General features: G+C 36.1%; 1 protein-coding gene across 3 annotated transcripts in view; it reads right to left on the reverse strand.

The window, feature by feature from the left end:
• PDE4D (phosphodiesterase 4D) overlaps window positions 1-23,310 on the reverse strand; it is a 1,245,242-nt gene that overhangs the window by 1,044,467 nt on the left and 177,465 nt on the right. Inside the window, exon 1 of one of the 3 annotated variants that reach the window (XM_033111246.1) lies at window positions 11,324-11,445. The exons of the other annotated variants lie outside the window; for them this stretch is intronic. The gene's annotated coding sequence lies outside the window, so the exon portion shown is untranslated. Of the gene's footprint in view, window positions 1-11,323; window positions 11,446-23,310 lie in introns of those variants that run through there. 3 annotated transcript variants of the gene reach the window in all.

A 23,310-nucleotide genomic window follows, 5' to 3' on the forward strand; every position in this document is an offset into this window, starting at 1 on the left:
CATGGCTATGCACACACACACACACACACACACACACACACACACACACTCCAAGAGCAAGGAAGTCACACCCTTGTGACACACTTGTGTCATCCGTGCCAACCCATATTCATTAAACCTATTATATAGTAAGTAGTTTCCTAGGCATTTGTAGATCTATAACACACTTCTGATGGTAAAACTTGAATGGTTATTCTTTTTCTTAAAGCTGTCAGGTGCCAAGGGCCACTGGACAGAGGCAGTTCTTGAACCAGCGGTTCCCAAGTTTAGGATCTTATGGAACAATAATAATTTTACATTAAAAAACTATCTTGAGATTAATATAGGAGTTCTAACATTTTATTTTGCAAATTAAAGGCATAACTGTCATATACCTAAGGTTTCCTTTCTCTAACAAAGGGAAATTTTAACAACATAAAATAGAAAGGTCAGACTCAGAAGAAAAGGCAGTTTCCCAAGAACTAAATATTGTGGTCTTCAAATACTTTTTATAGTCCATTTACTCTTTTGTCTACTTTCTAGTACTTCATCATCATTATTATCCTCTCTGTTCTTTAGACATATAATCTCTATCAATATATCTTCTTTCTACTGCCAGGTCAAATCTTCTGTTGAACCCCTCTTGCAAATTTTTATTTAGGTTATTTTAACTTTGTAATTTTTTTTTATAATTTCTGTTTCTTAATAACATTCTTTATTTGATGAAACACTGTCATCATATCTTCCTTTACTTTTAAAAAAGTTTTTATTAAATTTATTAGGACATTGGCTAATAAAATTATAAAGTTTTCAAGTGTACAATTCTATAATACATCACCTATGATTGCACTGTGTGTTCACCTCCCAGAGTCAGTTCTCCTTCCATCACCATATTTTTGATCCCCTTTTTCCCTGTTCTACTACCTGCTCTCCCCCGTTACCCTTTGGTAACCACTAAACTCTTACCTGTATCTATGAGTTTTTGTTTCTTTGTTTGTTTCTTGTTCGTTTGCTGCTTTCAGTTTTATACCCCACATCTGAGCTAAGTTATAAGGTTCTCAATTGTTCCTGTCTGACTTATTTCGCTTAGCATGATAATCTTGCATGATTTCCTTCAATTCTTTGAACATATTTATTACAGTTGTTTTGATGTCTTTGATAAGTCTGACATCTTGGTCCTCTCAGATGCAATTTCTCTTGTCTTTTTTATTCTCGTGTCACACTTTCCTGTTTCTTTGAATGCCTCATAATTTTTTCGGTTGAAAACTGAACATTTTAGACAATGCATCTCAGCAACTCTAGATACTAATTCCTACACCCTGGGGCTTGTCATGGTTGTTTTCTTGTTTAATTGTTTAGTAACTTGGCTGGACTATTTCAGTGAAGTCCATTTCCCCTACAGTTTGCAGCTTCTGATGTCATTCTTCAGGAGAGCACAGCCCTGGCTCTCTAACTGCCTCTTTCCCTAATCCATGTTAAGTTGTGTGACTCTGTTGGCAAAATACTTGGCTATTAGCATCTGCTAATTGCAGGCTGATTGCTCCATTGTTTTCAGCAATGCCCTGGGAGATAGGTTGGTTGCTCTACAGTCAAATGTAATTAAATTTGGGCACCTTCCAGGGATGGTATTTGAGACTAGCTTTTGAGGTTTGTTGCAATCCCAGAAGCACTCTTCCTAGCTGTCTCTTTCTCTGGTACTCTCTGTTACACTTATAGCTGGCCGACAGTTTATGTAGCTGCCTCTTCTTAATTGCTTACTACCAAAATCTGTTTTGTCTTTTTCAACAGCACTCTTAGGCTTGAACAACCTCACAGTCTGTTCCAAATAAAGTCAGTTCCTTTGGGAGGAACTATGGAGGTTTCTGTCTTACAGGCTGCCTCACTCTCACCCCCTGGGAAAAAAATTCTGCACCACTGCTCTGGATCTGGGGGAAGGGGTAGGGGCCTGTTTTCTCTCAGAGTACCCTCTGCTTTATAAACAACATGCTAATCAGGGGCAGTAGCCTCTAATCTTCTAGACTTGCCTCTTCTGGTGTGGAGCCAAGGCCTACCACGTTCCCCGAAAACAAGACCTAGCCAGACAATCAGCTCTAAAGCGTCTTTTGGAGCAAAAATTAATATAAGACCCGGTCTTATTTTACTATAAGACCGGGTCTTATATAACATAACGTAACATAACATAATATATATAATATAATACCACATCTTATATTAACTTTTGCTCCAAAAGACACATTAGAGCAGACTGTCCAGCGAGGTCTTATTTTCAGGGACACATGGTATGAGCAAGCTGGGTTAGGGGCATTGGTGCCCTTATCCTTGCTTGGTCTGCTGTGCCTAGGGTCAACCTTTTATCCCACATGAAGGGACGGGAGCCCCAGACCTCTAAGTCCTCTTGCCTTGAGGTCTACAACACAGAGCTGGGGAGAGGGATGGGAAATGGTGGCCTGCCCTTCTAGGATAGATGCTGTAGCTTAGACTGGAAGCTTGGGGGAAAGGGAGCCCCACGTTTTTGACTGCAATCACTTGGAGTGCAGGTTCTGTAATGATGAGCTGGTGAAGCAGAGCGAGAGGGAGTGGGTCGTGACTTAAATGCCATAAATCTCATTTGAGTACATTTTCTTAAATAAGTGTTTTTCCAGTTGCTGTATGCCGTTAGGGCAATTTCCAGACAATTTAAGAAAACTTAGGACAACTTCCTTAAATACTTAGGTTTTTAAGATAATTTTCACCAGTTACGGTTGTTTCACCTAGGAACCAGTCCACGGAGCTGCTAATCATGCCATTTCAGAAACTGATCATTAGGTTTTTGCCTCATTGTGCTATAGATTGAAATTTTTATAATAGCCCTGAATCTGTATAGACTGGCATTTATAGACCAAAGCCTAGCAAGTTCCACTACATTTTCCAAAGAAAGGCAACTTCTAAAAAAAGCTCTGAACTAGGATTCTACCATGTTAGTGTTCATGGCAATCACCAGGAGAGTTCAGAATCTAATCTTCAACCCAGCAATTCTGATTTGTGAGGGCTGGGATAAGGCCAGAGACCTTGAACTTATAAAGAGTACCTTAGCAGTGCTTTTCAAAACTTAATATGCAAATAAATCATCTGATCACATGGGATACTTTTAATACAATTTTTATTTTGGAATAATTTTAAATTTCATAACAGTTGCAAAGATAGTACAGAGGATTCTCACATACCCTTCATCTAGCTTCCCCTAATATTAACATCTTACATGATAACCATGCCATGTTGCCAAAACTAAGCAATTAACATTAAGACAATGCTATTAACTAAATGACAGACTTTCCTAGGATTTCACCAGTTTTCGCCTTTATCTATTTCAGGATCCTACTTTGCATTTAGTCTGGGATCTTCTTAAGATGCAGATTCTGGATTTTATGTAATGATATCTTCAAGATTATTATGATTAGTCACATGTATAGCGAAACTTCCCTAAGTTCTTTGAAACAGAGGGCTTTTTTTCCCAGCCATTAACCTCTAGTAATTATGCAGCCTCTACTTGGGGATATAAATAGCCTCTAAACTTCAGACTATAAGTCAGAATGACAGCCTAGCTCCCTCTCCTCATCACTTATTCTACACTCAGTGATACGTAGTCATCACATACTCTGAGCATTAGCATTGCAAAGGGCTCTAGGAGGTCATCGAATCCAGCACTCTTGGTTCACAGAAAGGGAATCTGAAACTCAGAGCGGGACATGACCTTGATCAGAGTCTTACTGTGATTAGTCTCCAGTACTCTGTGCTCCTCATCTTACCACATCTCTGACTCTCCTAATGTTTTCAGACCTTGAGAATGCAAATGCCCCCTTTATATAGTATGAACTATCTCAATGCAATAGGAAAATATAAAAAAACAGCACACTTACATGCCCTTAGCCTTTGGAAACCTTAACAGTTTATTATATTTCTCCCCCTTTTTTTAAGGAATAAATCAATTCCTTCCCACACAAATAGGGCCACTTTATTTTTGACAAAAGCGGGAAAGCAATTCAGTGAAGGAAGTACAGTCTTTTCAACAAATGGTTCTGGAGCAACCCATATGAATATCCATAGGCAAAAACAAACAATAAAAAGGAGCCTTGACCTAAACCTTATCATTTATTTAAAAATTAACTCAAAATAGATGATAGACTTAAACATAAAAACTATAAAATATTTAGAAGATTACAGGAGAAAAACCCAGGACTTAGGGTTTAGTGAAGTTCACAATGACACCAAAAGCATAATCCATGAAAGAAAAATACCAATTAACTGTACTTCATCAAAATTAAAAACGTTTGTCCTGTGAAGGACCCTGTTAAGAGGATGAAAACACAAGCTACAGACTGAGAAAAAATACCTATAAACTAAATATTAAACAGAACTCAGATCTATAATTTAAAACACACACATACACACACACACACACACACACACACACACACAAACCCTCTCAAAACTTATTAGTAATGTAACAAACAATCCAATTAGAAAATGACTGAAAGACATAGACACTTTATTGAAGAGGACATATTGGGTGGCAAATAAGTCCATGAAAAGATGTTCAACCTCACTAGCTGTGGAAGGCTGACTAATGCCCACCTAAAGACGTCCACAGTCCCCAGGTCCTGTAAATATATGTCACATTACATGGCAAAGGACAATTAAGATGGCAGATGGAATTCAGGTTGCTATTCAGCTGACCTTAAGATGGAGCAATTATTCTGAATTATCTGGGTGGGCCTGATGCAATCCTAAGAATCCTTAAAAGTGCAAACTCGAGGCAAAGAGATCTGAATGTGATATGAGGAGGACCCAACCCATTGTTGATGGATTTGAAAACAGAAGGGGGCCATGAGTCAAGAAAAACAGAAGCTGGAAAAGTCAAGAAAACAGATTCTTCCCTAAAGCCTCCAGAAAGGAACACCCTCTGTCAACACCTTGGTTACAGCTCAGTGAGACCTGTGTCAGACTTCTGTATCTGTAGAACTATAAGGTAATAAATTTGTATTGCTGTAAACCCCTAAGTCTGTGGTCATTTCTTATAGTAGCGATAGAAAACTAATATACTATCCATTAGAGAAATGCAGAGTAAAAACATGAGATATCTCTACCCAGCTCTTAGAAAAGCTAAAATTAAAAATAGTGACAATACCAAATGCTTGCAAAGAAGCAGAAAAACTGTGTATCTCATAAATTGTTGGGAGAATATAAAATAATACAGCCACTCTGGAAAATACTTTGGAAGTTTCTTAAAGAACTAAACATGTACTTACCTTATGACCTAGAAATTCACTCTGGGGCATTTATCCCAGAAAAATAGAAATTTATGTTTGCACAAAAATCTATCTGCAGCTGTTCATAGCAGCTTAATCTGTAATAGCGAAAAATTGAAAAGACCAAAATGTCCCTCACTAGTTGGATGGTTGAAAAACTGTGATACATCCATTTCAAAGAATAACATTAAGCAATAAAAAAGGAATCGAACTTATCATACAACAGTTTGGATAGATCTCAAGGATATTACGCTGAATAAAAAAATTTAAAAAGCCGATTTCAAAGAGTCACAAACTATAGGGTTCAATTTATATAACATTCTCCAAACAACAAAAATTTACAGAAATGGAAAACAAATTAGATGGTTGCCAGGGATAAAGGACAATAGGGAAAGGGGAGTAGGTGTGACTAAAAGTAGCATAGCACAAGGGACATCTTTGTAGTGGATAGAGCTGTTCTGAATCTTGATTGAGGTGGTAGCTATACAAATCCACATATGTGACAGAATGACAAAGAACTATATATACATACATTGGACCAGTTTCAATCACCTGTTTTTGATATTTTTATGTAAGGTGTAATCATTGGGGTAAATTGGGTGTAGGGTAAACAGGACATCTCTCTATTATCTTTGCAACTACCTATGAATTTACAATTATTATCAAATAGACAGCTGGAAAAGAACATTTTAGACAGATATGAAGCTTCAGTGTACCTCTCCCTCTCTCATACTAGGATACTAATTTTAGGATACTAATTTTAGTATCGTATAATTAGTGTTTAGAATTTCCATTCTCTTTTAATTAGTTTTACTGCCTGTGAATATTTTCTTTGAAAATACAGAATATTATTTTTCATATACTAAAATTTTATAAAAATGATACCATATATTAACCTTTCTGCAACTTCTTTTTGTTTTTGCTAAATTTCATGTTGTTGAGATCTATCCACATTAATATATCTCACAAAATCTGTACATTTTATCTGTTGTACAATAGTATACTACATGAATACACTACTTTTTATTTGTACTTTCCTCCATTGCTGGACATACAGAATTTTTCCCAGTATTATGCCATTAAAAATAATGCCAAAATAAACATCCTACTGCATGTCTCCTGGTGAACACATATGAGCATGTTTCTATGATATGTACCTAAAAGTAGAATTTGTCCCTCAGGGTACGTACATTTTAAATTTATTAAATAATGTCAATCCATTTTCCCAGTTGGTTGTACCTACTTATTCTTCCACACCATTGTCACTCATGGGGGATTTAGATGGATCTTTAGTTTTTATCAAACTGACTTACTTATAGGAAGTATATTTTTTTTGTTAAATTTGCATTTACCTGATTATTAGTGAGGTAGAGTATTTATGTTTTATCAGCAATTCTTATTTCTCTTCCCTGAATTGTTTATTTATATATATTTACCCATGTTTCTATCAAGTTGAATGTTTTTATATTTATTTGTAGAACTCCATATAAATACTAATTTTTGTTGTTTATATGCATTACATATTTCTTCTTCTAGTCTGAAACATCTTTTTTTCATATTGCTGGTATATTTTACTGTAAGAATTTTTAGTTTTAATATAATCTATCACTCTTTTTCTTTATACTTTGTTTTAATGTCTAGTTTAAGAAATCCTTCCCTACCCAGTGGCCATAAAGATATTCTCATACATTTTCTTCTAAAGACATAAATTCTTTTCATTTTTACACCTACATTCCACCTGGGATTTAATTTCTATACAATGTGGGGAAGGGATCTTATGTTTATTTCCCCACATGAACCACTACTACTCCAGTTGTTATAACCTTTCCACACAGATTGGTAATACATCTTCAGTCATACATGAGCTTATTCCTGAACTTGCTATATTTATTTATTGCTGCTGCAATATCCAATGTCTTAATCACCATACCCTTACAATAATTCTTGATATGTGGTAGGGCTAGTCTCCTCTACTTCTTCAAAATTTTGTTGGTTATTAATGGCCCTTCGTGCTTCATATGTACTTTTAAATCAATTGTCAAGTTACCCAAAACAAACAAACAAAACCTCACCTCTGTATGAGCTTCTATTAGGCTTTATAAACTAATATAGAAAGAATTCAATCTTTATGACATTAAGTCATCCTACTTCAAAAATGATGTATTTCTCCATTTATTTAACTCTTCTTTAACTCTTAAATAAAAAATTTCTAATTTTACCATAAATGACTTGCACATCTTTTATTGGATTTATTCCTACATGTTTCCAGTTTTTATTGATAGTACTCATGATGTCTGCTTCTAAACAATTTCCTAATTGTTTACTGATGGTATATTGATGGTTTATTTTATATCCAGCAATTTTCCAGAACTTTTGTATTATTTTTAATACAAAATATTTTTCTGCAATGTTTCCTTCCTATTTTGACAATCATATTATCTCCAGTTAATGACCATTTCACTTCTCCTTCTTCTTTTCTTCTACCTTTTATTTCTTTCCTTTACTTATTGCAGTGGCTAGAACAACTATAAACAGAGGTAGCAGTTATTCTTTTCTTGTTCCAGATGTAAAGGGGCTATTTCTAATGTATGATTACCAGCTATAATGTTTCCAGTGTTTTTAATAACTTTTTTCCTTGCGCAAGTCTGCAATAGGTTACCCTATTTATTAGTCTTTTCAGAAAGGAGCTTTTGATTTTGTTTTATATTTTATTACTATCTACTTTCAATTTATTATTTCTTTTATTATACTTTATGTTTGCTCTGTTTGCTTTTTAAATTATTGAATTGGATGTTGAGCTTATTATTTTTTAATCTTTTTGTCTTCTCTAACACAGGTATTTAAGGATGAAACTCTTGTTTCAACCTTAACTACCATTTTTGTTGTTTCCCATAAGTTTTGGTATGTATTATTTTAATTAACATTAATATTCAATTTTAAATATTTTTAATTTTCATTATGTGTTTTGCTTTGTCTAATGAGTTGTTTAAAAGTGTGCTTATTAATTTTAAAATTTAAATCCATCTGGGATTTATTGTCATCTTTTGCTTAAGCTTTCAATGTAATTGTGCAACAGTCAGATGTTGTCTCTTTTCAATACTTCCTATTCTCTCCTTCTAGACTGCCTATTAAACACTCGCTGAATTTTCTCATTCTCTCCAACATGTCTCTTAACTTCTCATTCATATTTTCCATTTTTTTCTCTTTAGTGCATTCTAGTTGATTTTTTCAAATTAATTCAAATTCAAATCAATTACAGTTGATTCTCTCTTTAGTTGTGTTTAAATTGTTGTTTAACCCATTTGGTAACCTTTTAATTTCAATTACTGTTTTTCACTTTTACAATTTCTATTTCTTTCTCTTTTTTGCAAACCTAATTTTTCTTACATTTATAATTTATATTTTATGTTTCCATCATTTTCAATACTTTGATTTTATACTCTCTATGCGATGGTTTCATTATTTAAAGGTATTAGATTCTAACCCAGCTTTTTGTTAGGTTTTGTTACTGTCACTCATGGGGGATTTTGTCCTATGTTTTATAATTTTAGGTTATTAGTTAATCTTTGGAAAGAATGTATCTGTAGGAAAACTGTGAAGCTTGGTTTAATAAGCAATCTCCTTCCCAAGAAGTTTGCAACTGATTCTGCCAGATGTTTCAGAGTTACCAGTGGCCTGGGATCTTTTTGGTTAATTTCTCAGGTTGTGATTTCCTCCACCATATTATACTAGTACAGATTCAAACCCCAAACCCAAATGAGGTAATAATCCACCATGATATGTCTTTGGAGAAAGTATTATTTTCTAAGACAGCTTTTGTGATGATGGGGAATTTTTTTTTTTCTAGAGCCTTCTATTCAATGGTCACAACTTTCTGCTGAGGATCTCTGTTCCAAGTCACAGAGTCTCAACTTTCATTTCATATCTCCACATGGTGGTTAAAACTCAAGCCCTTGGTTTAGGGAGACTAATTACATCTTCCCCAGGGCAGCACAATATCAGTTTACATGTTTATCCCTGAGGTTTTCAATTCCATCTGTATTTCTGACCAGTGGTGCCCTTATTTCCTTTCAAGATCAGATATACATGAGAGGTTGATTATTTTATATTATGTAGTATTTGTAAGTGTTGGTATAAGGCGTTATATGAAGATTATCAGCCACAATTCTAGAACTAGAAATAAAAGATAATTTCTCTTCTCTAGTAAAAATCAACTTATATCACAAGTGGCAAGATGAATCCTTCTAACTTACCAACTGGGAAACTTTTTCAGTTCAGAAGTGTTTTGTCTACAACTTATTTTATCTTTCTTAGTCCCAGTTTCAGGAAACCATATTGGAAAATATATAATGAAGGTCCATACATAGCCCAGAGCTCCAATTAGATAGAAACTTTACACTACTTCACATGGATCCAAATAGGGTTTCCAGGCGGGAATTCCCACCTGTTCCCAGGAATTTTTTTGCTTTCCTGTTCCCAAATCCCTAGAAAAGTTGGTCAGGAAATCGGGAAAATTGGCTCCTTGAACCCAGTAATACCCACAACAGGAAATAAACGTACTACTCACAATGTGTCTCTTAGACATCTTTCCTGTTTATCACTAGGGTTTCCAGGTGTGAATTCCTGCCCGTTCTCGGGAATTTTTTCACTTTTCCATTCCCGAATCCCAAGAAAAGTTGGTCGGGAAATTGGGAAAATCAGCTCCTTGAACCCAGGTGGTTGGTAGTATCAGCTGTCACTTTGTGGAAACGATTCATCGTGGAGAACAGAAAACAGTTTATATCTCAGGATTCGGGAAGGGGAAAGCAAAAAAAATTCCTGAGAAGGGGCAGGAATTCCCACCTGGACATGCTAAATCCAAATAAGTCCTTCAATTTTCTGGACTCTCTCAGAAGATGTTCCAATTACATTTTTCTAGAATGTCTAAACACAGGTCATTTTCCATATAAGTTTTCTCTGCTCACTGTCAACAACTTCCACAAGGTTTTCTTCTTTCTTTCCATTTTTCAATATAGATTTTTCTAAGTGCCTGCTATATCCCAGACACTAAGGATGCTGCCCAAAACAAAACTAATGGAGTCCTAGTGCAGGGAAAGAATAAAAATAATAAACAAATTAATACTTTTGTTTAGCTTAAAAAATAAACACATTAATAAGTATATTTTAGGTTACACTATATGAAATGGGCAATATTTGACTATTCTTGACTCCCCAAAAAAGAAACTTTATATGATTCAACTAAATAAAGTATGACAGGTGGTGATAAGTGCTATCAAGAAAAAGGCAGGGTAAGTGGATACATAGTGATGGGGTATGAATTGTGCTATTTTAGATAGAATAGCCACAAAAGCCTGTTTTAGAAAGTACAGTTTGAACAGAGATATACATGAAGTGAAGAAATGAGTATGTGGATTTCTGGGGGAGGTTCTGAGAGAGGAGAACATATGGTATATTCAAGAAACAGCCAGGAAAGCAGGGGGACCTGAGTGGAAAAAAGTGAGAATAAGAATGGTACAAGATGAGGTCAGAGAGGGAGCAAGAGCCAGGCCCAGGAATGCTATCAGCCACAGTGAAACTTTGTATGTCACTGCTGGAGAGATGGGAAGCCCTTGGAAAGTATGGACAGAGGAGTGGCAAAACCGACGTTGTATTTCCACTGGTGTGGAGGCCAGCCTCCAGAGGCACGGATGGACATCAGGAGCTTAGTTAGGAGACTATTCCATTAGCCCAAGAGTAGAAAACAAGGTAAGTTAGATGCAGAAATAATGAAGAAAGGCTAGATGTTCATAATTCTTTCATGACTCTTCTGCCCTTTTTTTAAAAAAAAATGTGTTTGTCTCATCAATGTCTTACCCCAAACAAATATATTTTCAAGTTCTCATATCCTTACTTGGGTTGATCCTGGTGTCAAAATCATTTTGCCTTCCTGCTGATTCCAGTAAGAAAGTTCTAGATCATCCTAAATTCAGCACCCCCAAAAATCTATATTTGTATGTACACACGACGCATCTGTCACACGACTTTTGTCTCTAAGCACCCTTAAGACAATGGCACCATACCTGATCCAGGAGGAGCTGGTATTCACTACACAGGAAGCATCACCAAAGAATGTGGCTCCAAGGGCCACCACAAGGCATCTGTCTCTTCCCACAGACTATAACTGATGAGTGGGCTGGGCCTGAGTCACAGCAGGAAAGGGCCATTCATGGTCCACTGTGATGCAAGGTAGCCTAAACTTACCCCTGCAGCTGGGCCTCTTCCTCAGAAGTTTCTGTGCTTTGCCACTCCCCAAAGAGGAAGTTGTCTAAAGGGGTTACAACTCTCAGGGGAGAAGCTGACCACAGCTTAATGGCATGTGAATGCAATTTGTGCAGCTTCTGGCCCCATTCCCACCCCCCCACCCCCATACCCACAAAAGACTAGGTGTGTTCTAGTAAATATTTAGGGCAAAGTAATGAGTAACTAGCTCAGCAAGTTCAATACCAGGTCACCATGACAGAAACCCAGTTCCTGCCTTTCAGTACAATGTGTCATTTAAGAGTAAAGCATAAAATGTTTATAAAATATAGTCAGTCTAAGGGGACAAGTCTTGTCAAAATCATTTACCAACATACCTTATGTTTAAAACAAATCCTGGAGTATACCTTTTCTGCAATACGCAAACAGCCTGTTAGGAGAGGCTATGACATTAAAATGTCTCTAAAATATTGCTCAGCTATAAGAACTCACACATTTAAGAGTTAACAGTATAGCGCCTACACAGTGTCGCAAGAAGTAGTATTAAAATGAATACTGCAAAACCTATTTTCTGAAAAGGCATTTTGAAAAGATACAACGAGGCACACCTTTTTTCTAAAGGGAAAAAAACTTCATAAAATGGAATGAGAAAACAGAAATCAAAATGTATTTGTAACTCTGGTCCCTCCTCCACTTGTAAATAAAGCAGAAATTGCATATCTTAATATTCAAGAAAATTAAGCTAGATCTGAAATGATGATATTTAAGACTACCAAGTCTGAAAATTATACCCCGAATTCAACCTGCTATCAAAAGCCTTTATAATGCTAGATAATGTAAAAGAAATTTGAAATAACTATCTAAAAGTTCACTAATATCTTTCCTTGAATTTCATTACTGAAAATCCTCTTCTGCTAAATTTCAAGGTTTCTTACAGTGTTTCTACATACACTCTCTGAGCCCATTAGCTGACAACCTACCTTTTGGTAGACACAAACTCTACAATCAGACACACTGATGTTGCTGAAGACGTGAGTCCATTTTTAAAGAGTTCCTCACAACATGGATATTTTTTTCTTATAAATCATCATTCATTTTTCTAATACTGTGCAAATGATTTAACAACAACATTGAAGAGAAAAATCTTTTTTTTAGTTTGAAGTTCATTGCACATAAAAGCATACTCTTCTGATGTGCCTGCGTCAGGTCCTGAGGCCTTGATCAGTGAGAATCAGCATCTCTAGAGGCAGGCAAGGACGTGCCACCAAGCAGACAATCATCTGGGTCCGGCTCGGCTCAAAGAAGCAAAAATTTATGCAGAAATGATCCTGTGTTCCTGAGCCTTCTCAATCTAATAACTTTGATTATTTTCAAATGCTGAGGTTAGATGGACATCAAAGCTAAAATGTATGGGGTGATGGAAAATATAACATTAATATACTTTTCAAACAGAGGAATGTACTTTAAAAACAAAAATTCTTTTTTTAAAAGTCCCACTCCAACTGGAACAATCGATACAATGCTACAGCTCGCTTTGTGTGTGTGTGTGTGTGTGTGTGTGTGTGTGTGTGTGTGTGTGTGTATTTGGTCAAACATCAATGATAGACTCGCTCTAGCTCATTTAGATTCTTTCTAATAATGTTTCAGAATAGCTGAAGTTCTAAAAGAGGACAGCCTTTGAAATGCGTGGTAAACTAGAGTCTCTAGGCTTTGGGGAGCCCTTTGAAAATATGATGGCGGTAATGGCAGGGGTATGGACTGATAATGAGACATAGAAATGAATGATGCTACAGCGTTCAATCTTTTAGTTTAAGGTTTTACTCCTATGGATGGAGTAGAGAATTGGAGCAGTATGTAAGAGAGCAGGAACCAACTAGAAGGACAGTAATATACCCAATCCCTCTAACTTGCCCCCTTTTCCTTCTCAGGAATCCTCTTTATCAGTACATTTTAAAGAGTGCTTAGGGGGTAAGGGGGTGGGAGATGAGGGTAAGGGGAATCAAATATATGGTGATGGAAGGAGAACTGACTCTGGGTGGTGAACACACAATGGGATTTATAGATGATGTAATACAGAATTGTACACCTGAAATCTATGTAATTTTACTAACAATTGTCACCAATAAATTAAAAATAAATAAATAAATAAATAAATATAAATAAATAAATAAATAAATAAAGAGTGCTTATACCACTCCTAAACTCTGTTTCTGTCTCATTGCAGGGGAACAGCCTTAGGAAAAAATATATGGGACCTATAGTGGGATTTTGATTCCTACCACACAGGACTTGACTAGAATGTTGAAAAGACTGGATCACATTTTGGTGATTGTACACATTGCTGGATTAAGTCAATGCTTTGAAAGGCCAATAATCACCGGACTATGAAGGAACGACTCACCAGAAAATGGGTCACTGTGTGTTATGAACAGCAGCTAAAAAAACAAAGGCCATGAGGACCCAAAGCCAATTTATTTGAAACTAATCATTTCACAAAGTAAACCAGAAAAGGCTATGGTTCTGCTGATAGCAGTTGCTCTGCACATTTCAACCATTTAATTTTCAACCTGGGCTCCTCTAGCACAGGCTCTTTGCATCTTGCCCCAGAGATTCTGAGTAAATGCATTTTATTTTTAGATGTTTTTCTCTCTTGACATAGGGTTCCACAAATATGAAGGAACAAGTCATCCCCCAGGCATGCTAGGAGTTGTTGCTGTCTCTTCTCTCTTGCTCTGTGGTCTCCTACAAGCATTTAAAATAACAGTAGGCCAAGAAATGGTTTCCTGCAGAACAAGCCACTTCCCTTGGCCCTAAAATGGGTATGCTAAAAGGACTAAGTTGTTCTGAAAGTTAGCTTGGTCCTTTGTGACAAATCAAAGGTGCTTCCGAGTTGAGAAGCCATCTCAGTTACATAGTAAAGAGCTATTCTATGAGAAAGAAAGAAAAATCTTAGGTGGTGTTTTTATTAAAAACACTATTATTGGTATTACCATTCTTGCAAAAGAATTGATTGTGAAGAGAAAAGGCACTTCCTTAATATTATTCACTCGCCTTATAGATGCTCAGATAATACCACACATCTGACGTGCCTGGAATTAGTGCTAAAATCAAGCAAAAGGAGTCAAATGACTTGATGGTTTCCAAAATAATAATTCAAAATGAGTTTGTCAGTATTTCAGAAACTGTATGTTCCAGATTAACCTGGAATAATGGACAGAGCAATGAGAGACCTGACTCAATGATAAAATTACTCCAGAACTATGTGGTGTGATAAAGTGCTAATTTAACAAAGCAATCCACTTGGTATACCTTTAAAATCTTTCGTGCTTCTGAAAATGATTCTTAGAAGAGTCTATTTTATTTTCACATTTTTAAATTATTTTTTAGAAGAGTATATTGTAGACATATCTCTTCTTTTTACAACCTTCTAAAATATATATATATATTTTTTTTGCCAGGGATGACTAGATATGATCTCTTTGTTCTTGGTCTAAGATCTCTTGATGGACTACAGAGTCCAGGGTTCAACTAGAAATGCCAACGTTATACTAAGAGGCAAGAATAGATTTCTTCCCATCATGCCTTCATTATACCATTAAGATGCCCAAGACATCCTCTTTCATACATATGTCAGTATCCGCAGTCCCCCAGAGAACACAACAAGTAATGAATTATTCTGTGGATATTATATCAAAGATGCTATCTTGTCTAGCCCCGGCCTTCAGGCAGGTGAAGCATTAGTCATTCCACTTTACAGGTGAAGGAAGTGATTCCCACATTTCTGCTGCCAGAACTCACCTGTCCTTCCAACTCAACCAAAAATAAGAGTAATTAATAACAATTCACAGGTTCCTTCAATATAATCCTGTAGCCATAACTTCATTGAAGCTTGCAAAATCATGTTTAAAATTATGCAGAATGATTCAAGTGCATGAAGCAGAAGGTAAATGTTGATAAGACTATATCATCATGATACTTAGACATAATCTGATTCATCTAGTGATGAGATGTATAATGGTATCTACACTGTATGGTCATTGACAAGATTAAATGAGAAAACATACATTAAGTAATTAATGCAGTACCTGGCATATAGTAAATGCTCAATTAGTACAGCTATTAACATACAACGAGAGTGTTTATTATCAGGCATTTTCCCTCTCATAAAAAATCTACTGAAAAATAATAGCATGGTTCCAAACTTCTAAAAGAGGACTGCTACCTCAATTTATACTTTGTTTCCCCAGCTCAGACAGTGTCATATTCACTTTTTTCCTTTCTGCAACTTTAGTGATCATCCATGCATATCAGACCATGTCAATCACATCAGCTGATATGAGAAAGAGGATATATATTTCAACTTTACTGACAAAACTTATTGGAACAACTCAGAAATCACAACAAATTCCTCTTTTATATGTCATGATATTTGTTCATGATGAATTTTCCATTTTCTGAAAAACTTTCCAGTATCTTAAGATATTGGTCTTAAGAGAAGTGGGAGTCAATGAGAAGTGGGTTCAAATCCTAACTCTGTTGCTTACTAGCTGCATGATCTGAGCAATTCACTTCTTCTCTATGAGCCTCAATTTCCTCATGTATAATCGGACATAATTACTCTTACACCATTGGAGGTTGCTATGGAGATTAAATAATTTAAGTTCACAACTAATTGCTCTTTATCAACATTATTATCATAAAGTCCTCAAGATAAAGCGTGCTTTCATCCATGATTTACTCCTAGGCAAAGACAGTACCTTATAGAAGGTATTTTCCAACCTGACCTCAGCAAGTGATTCCTCAAACATTGCTTCTGCACATCTTTTTACATTTCTGTAAATTGATGGCATCATTTTGAGTCATACTGCTGATGTTTAACAAGCTTATCCGTGGTCTAGACACATTCATTGTTAAAGAAAGAGCTCACAATTTCAGTTTCGCATTTGAAATCTTAGAATTTAATTTTAACAGATAGAAATCAAAGCATTTCTTCCATGGGTCTTTACTAAGACTAACTTACCTGGAATCTCCAAAAAGTTAATGCCATCAGATTCTACTGTCACTACAGTTTGTCAAAGTAATCCTCTCTATTCTAAATTGTTGCTAGAACTCATTCTACACATAGAGTTCCAAAATCACATAATCATTATCTCACCTCAACAATATTATTTCAAACATCACCATCAGCTGGCCCATTACTTTCACAGTTTAAATATTTTTAGCAGGAACTCATCAGAGATTTGTAAACGAAAAGTTTTTTAACATATGTAAAAGTTTTTTTAAAAGCACATATTTAAATATTAAGGGGCAGACAAAAAAAATCACTCTCTTTTATTTCTAATTTAAATGATTAAACTGCCTGTTTTGTTTAAAATATGAAATCAGTAATCCTAAACACATGCCCTCCTAACCCACCTGGAAATGTGCTCACAATTTGAATCTTGCGAATGTTTTAGAATAAAAGATAGACAACTATATTTATTTGGATACAAATTATAATACATGAAAAACTTTCTAGTCACCACATTGCAAAGTAGAAAGAAAATAGAATTTGTTCTCCCTTCAAGGAAATAACAGCACACATGTAACCAAGATGGCTTTTAAGCAACATATTTTGACTATGTGAGCTGATATAGTGTGGACAAGACAGAATGTGAAGGAGATAACTGATGGGGCAGATGTCTCAAGAGGAAGTAAAGCCCACAGTGACAGAGACAGGAGTGGGTTGCTTCTTAGGGAAGAAAAGTAATGGGGTGGAAATAAGAAAGTTGATTTTAATAGTACAGAGTTGAAAATTCACACAGAAAAGATGGCCAGGAAGAATTTGGATTTAATCCTACATGCAAAGAGGAGGCATTATGGACTCTTAAGAAGGGGGAAAAAAGATGAAAATAGCATTCAGAAAAGACTCGCCTGTCCTGGAATCATGTCCACCTGTTCTTAACTGTGCCTCACAAAACCTTTGCTATTAAGAGCTTTTGTTTTCTTTGCTATAGGACAATTTCTGTGGCATTAGCAACATCCAAACTTTTTCTGAGTGTTTCATGAAGACAAAAACTTAGTATACAATCTGCATGCCTTGATGTACTTCTTAGTTTTTAAATTTTCTGTTTTAAAAGGAGTCTTTAGCTTACGAAGGGTCTGAAGGCATTTAGCGTTTAGAACCCTGATCAAATGACAAGAGCTTGAAATAAACTGCAGAGATCTTACATTAACTTCTGTCACATCCAGTGGTTTGGGGAGTGAAGCCATTTTAGACAGAGTTCGTGCCAGCAGAAGCTGACACAACTCAGCAGCTCCTCAGACAAAATGGGCATTTCCTTGTCAATATGGGCCTCTCATCTCCATAGAGTGTCTTAAGCAATCCCAGCTGCAGAGGGATGTGGATTGCCAAATACAGACACAATCTGTCCCCTCTCCAAAAGTGAGGTTGATTCTCATTATTCTTAAGGAGTCACACAAGCTGTTGGCAATTTGCTCAAGTGGAGAACAAACCATACAGAGTAGTTGCGACGCTTCAGAACTTAGAGAGTAGCATAAACCAACTGTGTCCACAGCCCCAATTCACTGGCAATTTCTGGACTGATCTAATAATGGCTGAGACAAAGGGAAGAATGAAGTCTGTCACACACACTCACTAGCCGGGCCTGCCTTTTGCAACCATGAACTAACGGAAAGAGGGACTGTTTAGTAACTCGCTCCCTCCTCATTGCCGCTTTACAAAACAGTTGCCAGAACAGCCTGCTCTGGCTTCTCACACTGACGTGGCATTGTCCTGCTCCATATGCTCCCCTTAGGCATCAGCTAAAGCAATGGTGTGTGAATACACGTGGAGGAAATACCACGCTTTCTGGAATGAAGCATTCATACAATTCAATAAGAAAAGTAAATGGAAAGACATGAATGGACAATTCATAAAAGAATAAAAATTGTGTGTGTGTGAAACAATATATGGAACTATTTTCCCATTAAAATCTGTCAATATTTTATAATGTAAAATATATTCATTGCTGGTGAATTTGCAATGAATTTGGAATGTTTACACATTATTTTTAGAAATAGCAAATATTAACGGAAACTTTTGAAAAACAGCTTACTAATAGGTATATTATGTTTTGAAAATATTCAAAAGGAAAATATTTATGCCCTAAATGTTTACTGTAGACCTTCATATAGCAAAATAATTAAAGTAAAATGAGGAAATATGATAATAACAGAGTAAATGCTTAAGAAAACCAGGCAAGAATAATTTAAAAATTCTGTCTGTGAAAACTGTTACCCAGGAATTCTAAGTTTTTAAAAATTTTATTGTGAAATATTCTTTATATACAAACTAGTACACATAATAATTACAAATAATTTCAAGTGAAAAAAATCAGTACACAAAATTATATATACAATAACTATGTATAAAAATTTGCTTTGTATTATGTCTAGAGGGAAATAATCTAAAATCTTAACAGTGATTGTTCTTTGGTAGTAAAATAATAGGCAATTTTTTTTTCTATTTTCCCTTCCAAAACTTTGACTTCTGTTAAATATAAGTTCATCATATTTACTATCTCTAACTTCAGATGCTGAACTGAAAAAATGTTGGAACCACCATACTTATCTATTCATTTTTTTTCAGCAAACATTTATTGAGTTCTTCCTATGATTGCAAAACAGTAGGTGTTAAATGATAGACAAATATACATGAGATGTATTTCACACTCTGGAAGGTTGTAAGAAATGCAACAGAAAAGTATGAATACATCATAAATTTAATCAATTGAATTCATAAGTACACAGTGACATTGTACAAGATGAAAGATGAAATAAATTTCCTGGGGTCTTATCCCTTCCTAATGTAGTGGTAACTGGACAAATTTCCCCACTTAACTATTCCAAATTCTCAAGCAGAATCTGGACTCGAGGTGATTGGTAAATTTATGCAGACCAAGGAAAGGAGCCAGTAAGAACTGCTGTTCTGTCATCTTCCTGTGGTTATCTATGAATATTTTTATACTGATAGTATCTTTATAACTATAGGAAACTCATAAATTCCTGATCTTAGATATCATTTTGACTACAAATTCCACCCATTTCAAAAATCTATTCTATAATAACATTTTCTGTGACAAGCAGCTCAAAAATTTTCAAGGCAGTGCTTTCCATTTATGGACAGTTTTACTCAATTCAACACATTTATTAAAAAATATCTTCTCAAGTGTCAAGTGCTGGTCTAGACACTTTTTACATAAGATGAGTAAGAAAATGCCCCTGGCCACAAAGAGTTCAAGAAGCAAAAGAGAAATCATGGAATGCATAAACTCTTGTCTATCTTTTATCTAGAGTTTATGTATAGAGCCCTAAATGCTCTCTGGGCAGTTTTACTGTGTTTCTGGGATGCACACTAAAGAAAGAATGGCTATTTCTGCTTTGCAAATGAACCTGGTCAAGAGTGGGTGGCATTAAATTAGCAATAAAAGGAAAAAAAATGAACCATAATTGGATAACTTTAGGAAACCTCTCTTGAAGATTTGAAGACTCACAATGTACTTTTTTTTTAAGGCTCAATTCTTTCCATAAAGAAATCTGTTTAGATTTGTTTAATGTTGTGTGCCTTTCCCCATCACCACCACCACTTATTTTTAAATGGGCCTGTTTTTCATGTTACATCTGTTAACACCCCATGGAAAAGCTGCTCTAATCTGGCCACATATTTAACAGTGATAAACTGAGGCTCAGAGACATTTAGTAAACTCTCTACCCAAAGTCATACCCATAGCTATGGCCGAAACAGGGTTGGAGCCCAGGACTCTGAGTCATTCCAGTGCTAATCCTACGTCCTATAGATCACAGACACCAATAGTGACATTTTTGTGTAAATCACATATTTTGACTGACAATTTTAGCACAGAGCTGGGAACTACTACTAATGCAAAGTTCTGGCAAAAAATACTCAAGTCTAAAGGGAAGGTAAGTCAATAATACAACATGACTTTAAAATAAAAGAAGCCTGTATGCTCAATCTGTAGGAGAGAAGACACACTAGTGACAGTGAAGGGACTGGACTAATTGCTCTCTAGGGAAGTCATGTCCTCCATCTGTCAATCTGTTCAAGGGCCACAGACTATGACTTTCTACAGATGCTACTCTGTTTATCGAAAGCTGATCATCCCGGTGGAGAGGACGAACAGCAAAACACAGACGACACCAAAATCCTTCTCTGAAAGCCATCTAACCTCACAATGAGTTCCTGGGGGAGCTTGTGTCCTCTACACTGGAAGTTTCATTTAAGAAAAGGATATATTATCATCTGGGGGGTGAGGGGAGGAAGGGGTGAGAATAGTCCTGCCTAAAGGAAAAGAGATAGACTTGATAAAACGTCAAAGTCATTGCCAACCTTTCAAGACAGCCTGAGTCAGAGGCTGGCCATCCTGTCTGTCTGCTATCCAGAGACTCTGCCTCACATTCTACTTCTTTGTCTCACCTTTTGATCATTTTATTGTTTCCTGGCATCTCTGTCTAGCCTATGGGGAAACATGAAAATGAAAGAAGCCTGGAAACAAATTATATTGAATTCGTTCTCAGAGAGATTTATTTTTTGAACATAGGATACAACAGAAGAAGGTAGAAATTATGGCTAAAATATGATTCAGATTATATATGCATTTTTGTATCCCATTTCTTAATCAAATAGAAACAACCCTGAATGTGGGGATGGTAACCACTGAGTAAGTTATAGTAAAGAGGAGCTGCTCTAGTCAATGTTCTAAGCTTAGATTTTCAGAACTAATTGTTCTACTCCAAATCAGAATCTACAAAGATTTGAACTAATTCTCTGTCTCCCACGCATTCTCCGTGTCTTTTTTTATAACCTACTGCTAAAAGGAAGTGAGTCTGAGAAGCTTTAGAGGAATTTCAACGTGTAACTAAATGGACTACCTTTCTATTCAATTTCACTTCAAATTAAAATATAAAAATAATCACATTATTAAAATCTCTCTCATTTAACTTAAGAATATGTATGCTTTTGGCTTATTCAAATTAATTAGCACTGACTGTCTCCAGATTCATTTTGCTCATCATGAAACAAAGAGGTAGACTGAGTTTAGCACTTACAACCTACGGATAATACCAAGGGTTTGAAGATTTTAATGATTTTATTAAAAAGATCAATTTTCATCGATCAAACTTAAATCCTCCTATGAGCACTCTGCAAAAGAAAAGCCTCTTCAATTGAGTGAATAAGAAAGAAGAAATTGACAAGTTCCTGGGTCCCATGTGTGCATGAAACAGATAAAAATAATGTTTCTGCAGTTTGTTATTCCTTTAAATCCTCCCAACCCTGTATCCTACATCACACATTCACAAGGGGGGGAAAAAAAAAAAAAAAACGAAGTTCCCAATGTCCTCTGGGCTTTAATCCTGTCCTGTAACCAAGTGACTGACAGACTTCAGCTCAATGTGTGCAATTCCGGCACAGAGAACATTCCCCTGAGGTTCTCTCATCTCACCAATCTTCTATTTCAGTGTAAGAAAGAAAGGGGAAAATAAACATGCTCAGGGCCATCTGATCTACCATTGATGTAGGACTATTTTTCCTGTGAGTCCCCAAATAATGTAGATGATATTGGATCTGCTGGCAGTTTCTGGGTGTAGGCCTGGATTGTGTCTCGTGAGATCAAAGAACAGAAACACAGACCCAGGAGAGGCAAAGAGTTTTAAAAAGAGGATAGTTTACTGAAAGCAAAGGGTGAGAGCTCCCAAGCGGGAGGGGGTCCCGAATGGGGGAGCCCGTAACTGAGGCAAAAGCTCTTACTTTTATACCTTTCCTTTGCCTGTTTGGAGAAGAGGAGCTGTTTGAAGAAGGGAACTAGCGCCTTCTAATGAAATTCGTCTACGTGGTTTGTTCCGCTTGCCCATCCTAAAGGAATCAGCAAAGTAACCCACTCTTATCTATCAGATCTGCTCCGTTTGTCAGGCCAAAAGGAATTTTATGATTAACCTCAAGGCCTTGTTACATTATGTCCTGGAGCAAAGGAGTGATTTCAAAACCTGGAGTTATAGGATATGACTGTCTTTGTTTATTCCACCAGAGACCTCCCTGTCTACCTAGGGACATGCTAGCTAACCTGTCTCACCATCATGACACACAAAGCTTTTTATTACCTGGATTTAGCAATAATACCGATTTAGCAATAATACCGATTTCATGACGGCCTTAAAACATACTACATGAAATGACACGAATGCACAATGGTTAGCCAGCTACACCTGAGTTGGTCCTGTCCCTCAAATATTGGAAAGACTATCTGGTCTGGTAACTAACTTAAATTATATGTAAGTGGGGCTAAAAGACTTTGGATGAAAATAGAGCAAAAGAGAAGAACAGCAGAGTGTTAAGAAAACAGGCTTTTGGAGTCAGGGAAACCCACGTTCACATCCTGACACGGACACATACTTGTTCTGGGTCCATGACCTCTGACCCTCCATTTCTTCCCATAAAGCTGGGATCCTGGTAGTTCCTCACATGTAAGTGCTTATTAAATGATCGTTACTTTCATCATCTTCTTAACAAAAGACTCCCTGGACCACAGAAAGCCTCTCTTTATTTCACATTCAATATCCTGCAGACAAAAGAGGGTTTCCTGGTCCTGTGATATAATCTTAAAATATAACGATTTAACAAAAATATGCAATGAGACTAGGAGCATCTCCAGTGTTCAGCAGAGTAGAATTAAAGTCACATGACAGAAACCAGAAATCACCTTTTAAAATGCACTGACACTGTACATTTATTTTCAACAATATTTTCTAGCTT

The sequence above is a fragment of the Rhinolophus ferrumequinum genome, chromosome 7, assembly GCF_004115265.2.
Source record: "Rhinolophus ferrumequinum isolate MPI-CBG mRhiFer1 chromosome 7, mRhiFer1_v1.p, whole genome shotgun sequence".
In the NCBI taxonomy this organism is placed as follows: Eukaryota; Metazoa; Chordata; class Mammalia; order Chiroptera; family Rhinolophidae; genus Rhinolophus; species Rhinolophus ferrumequinum.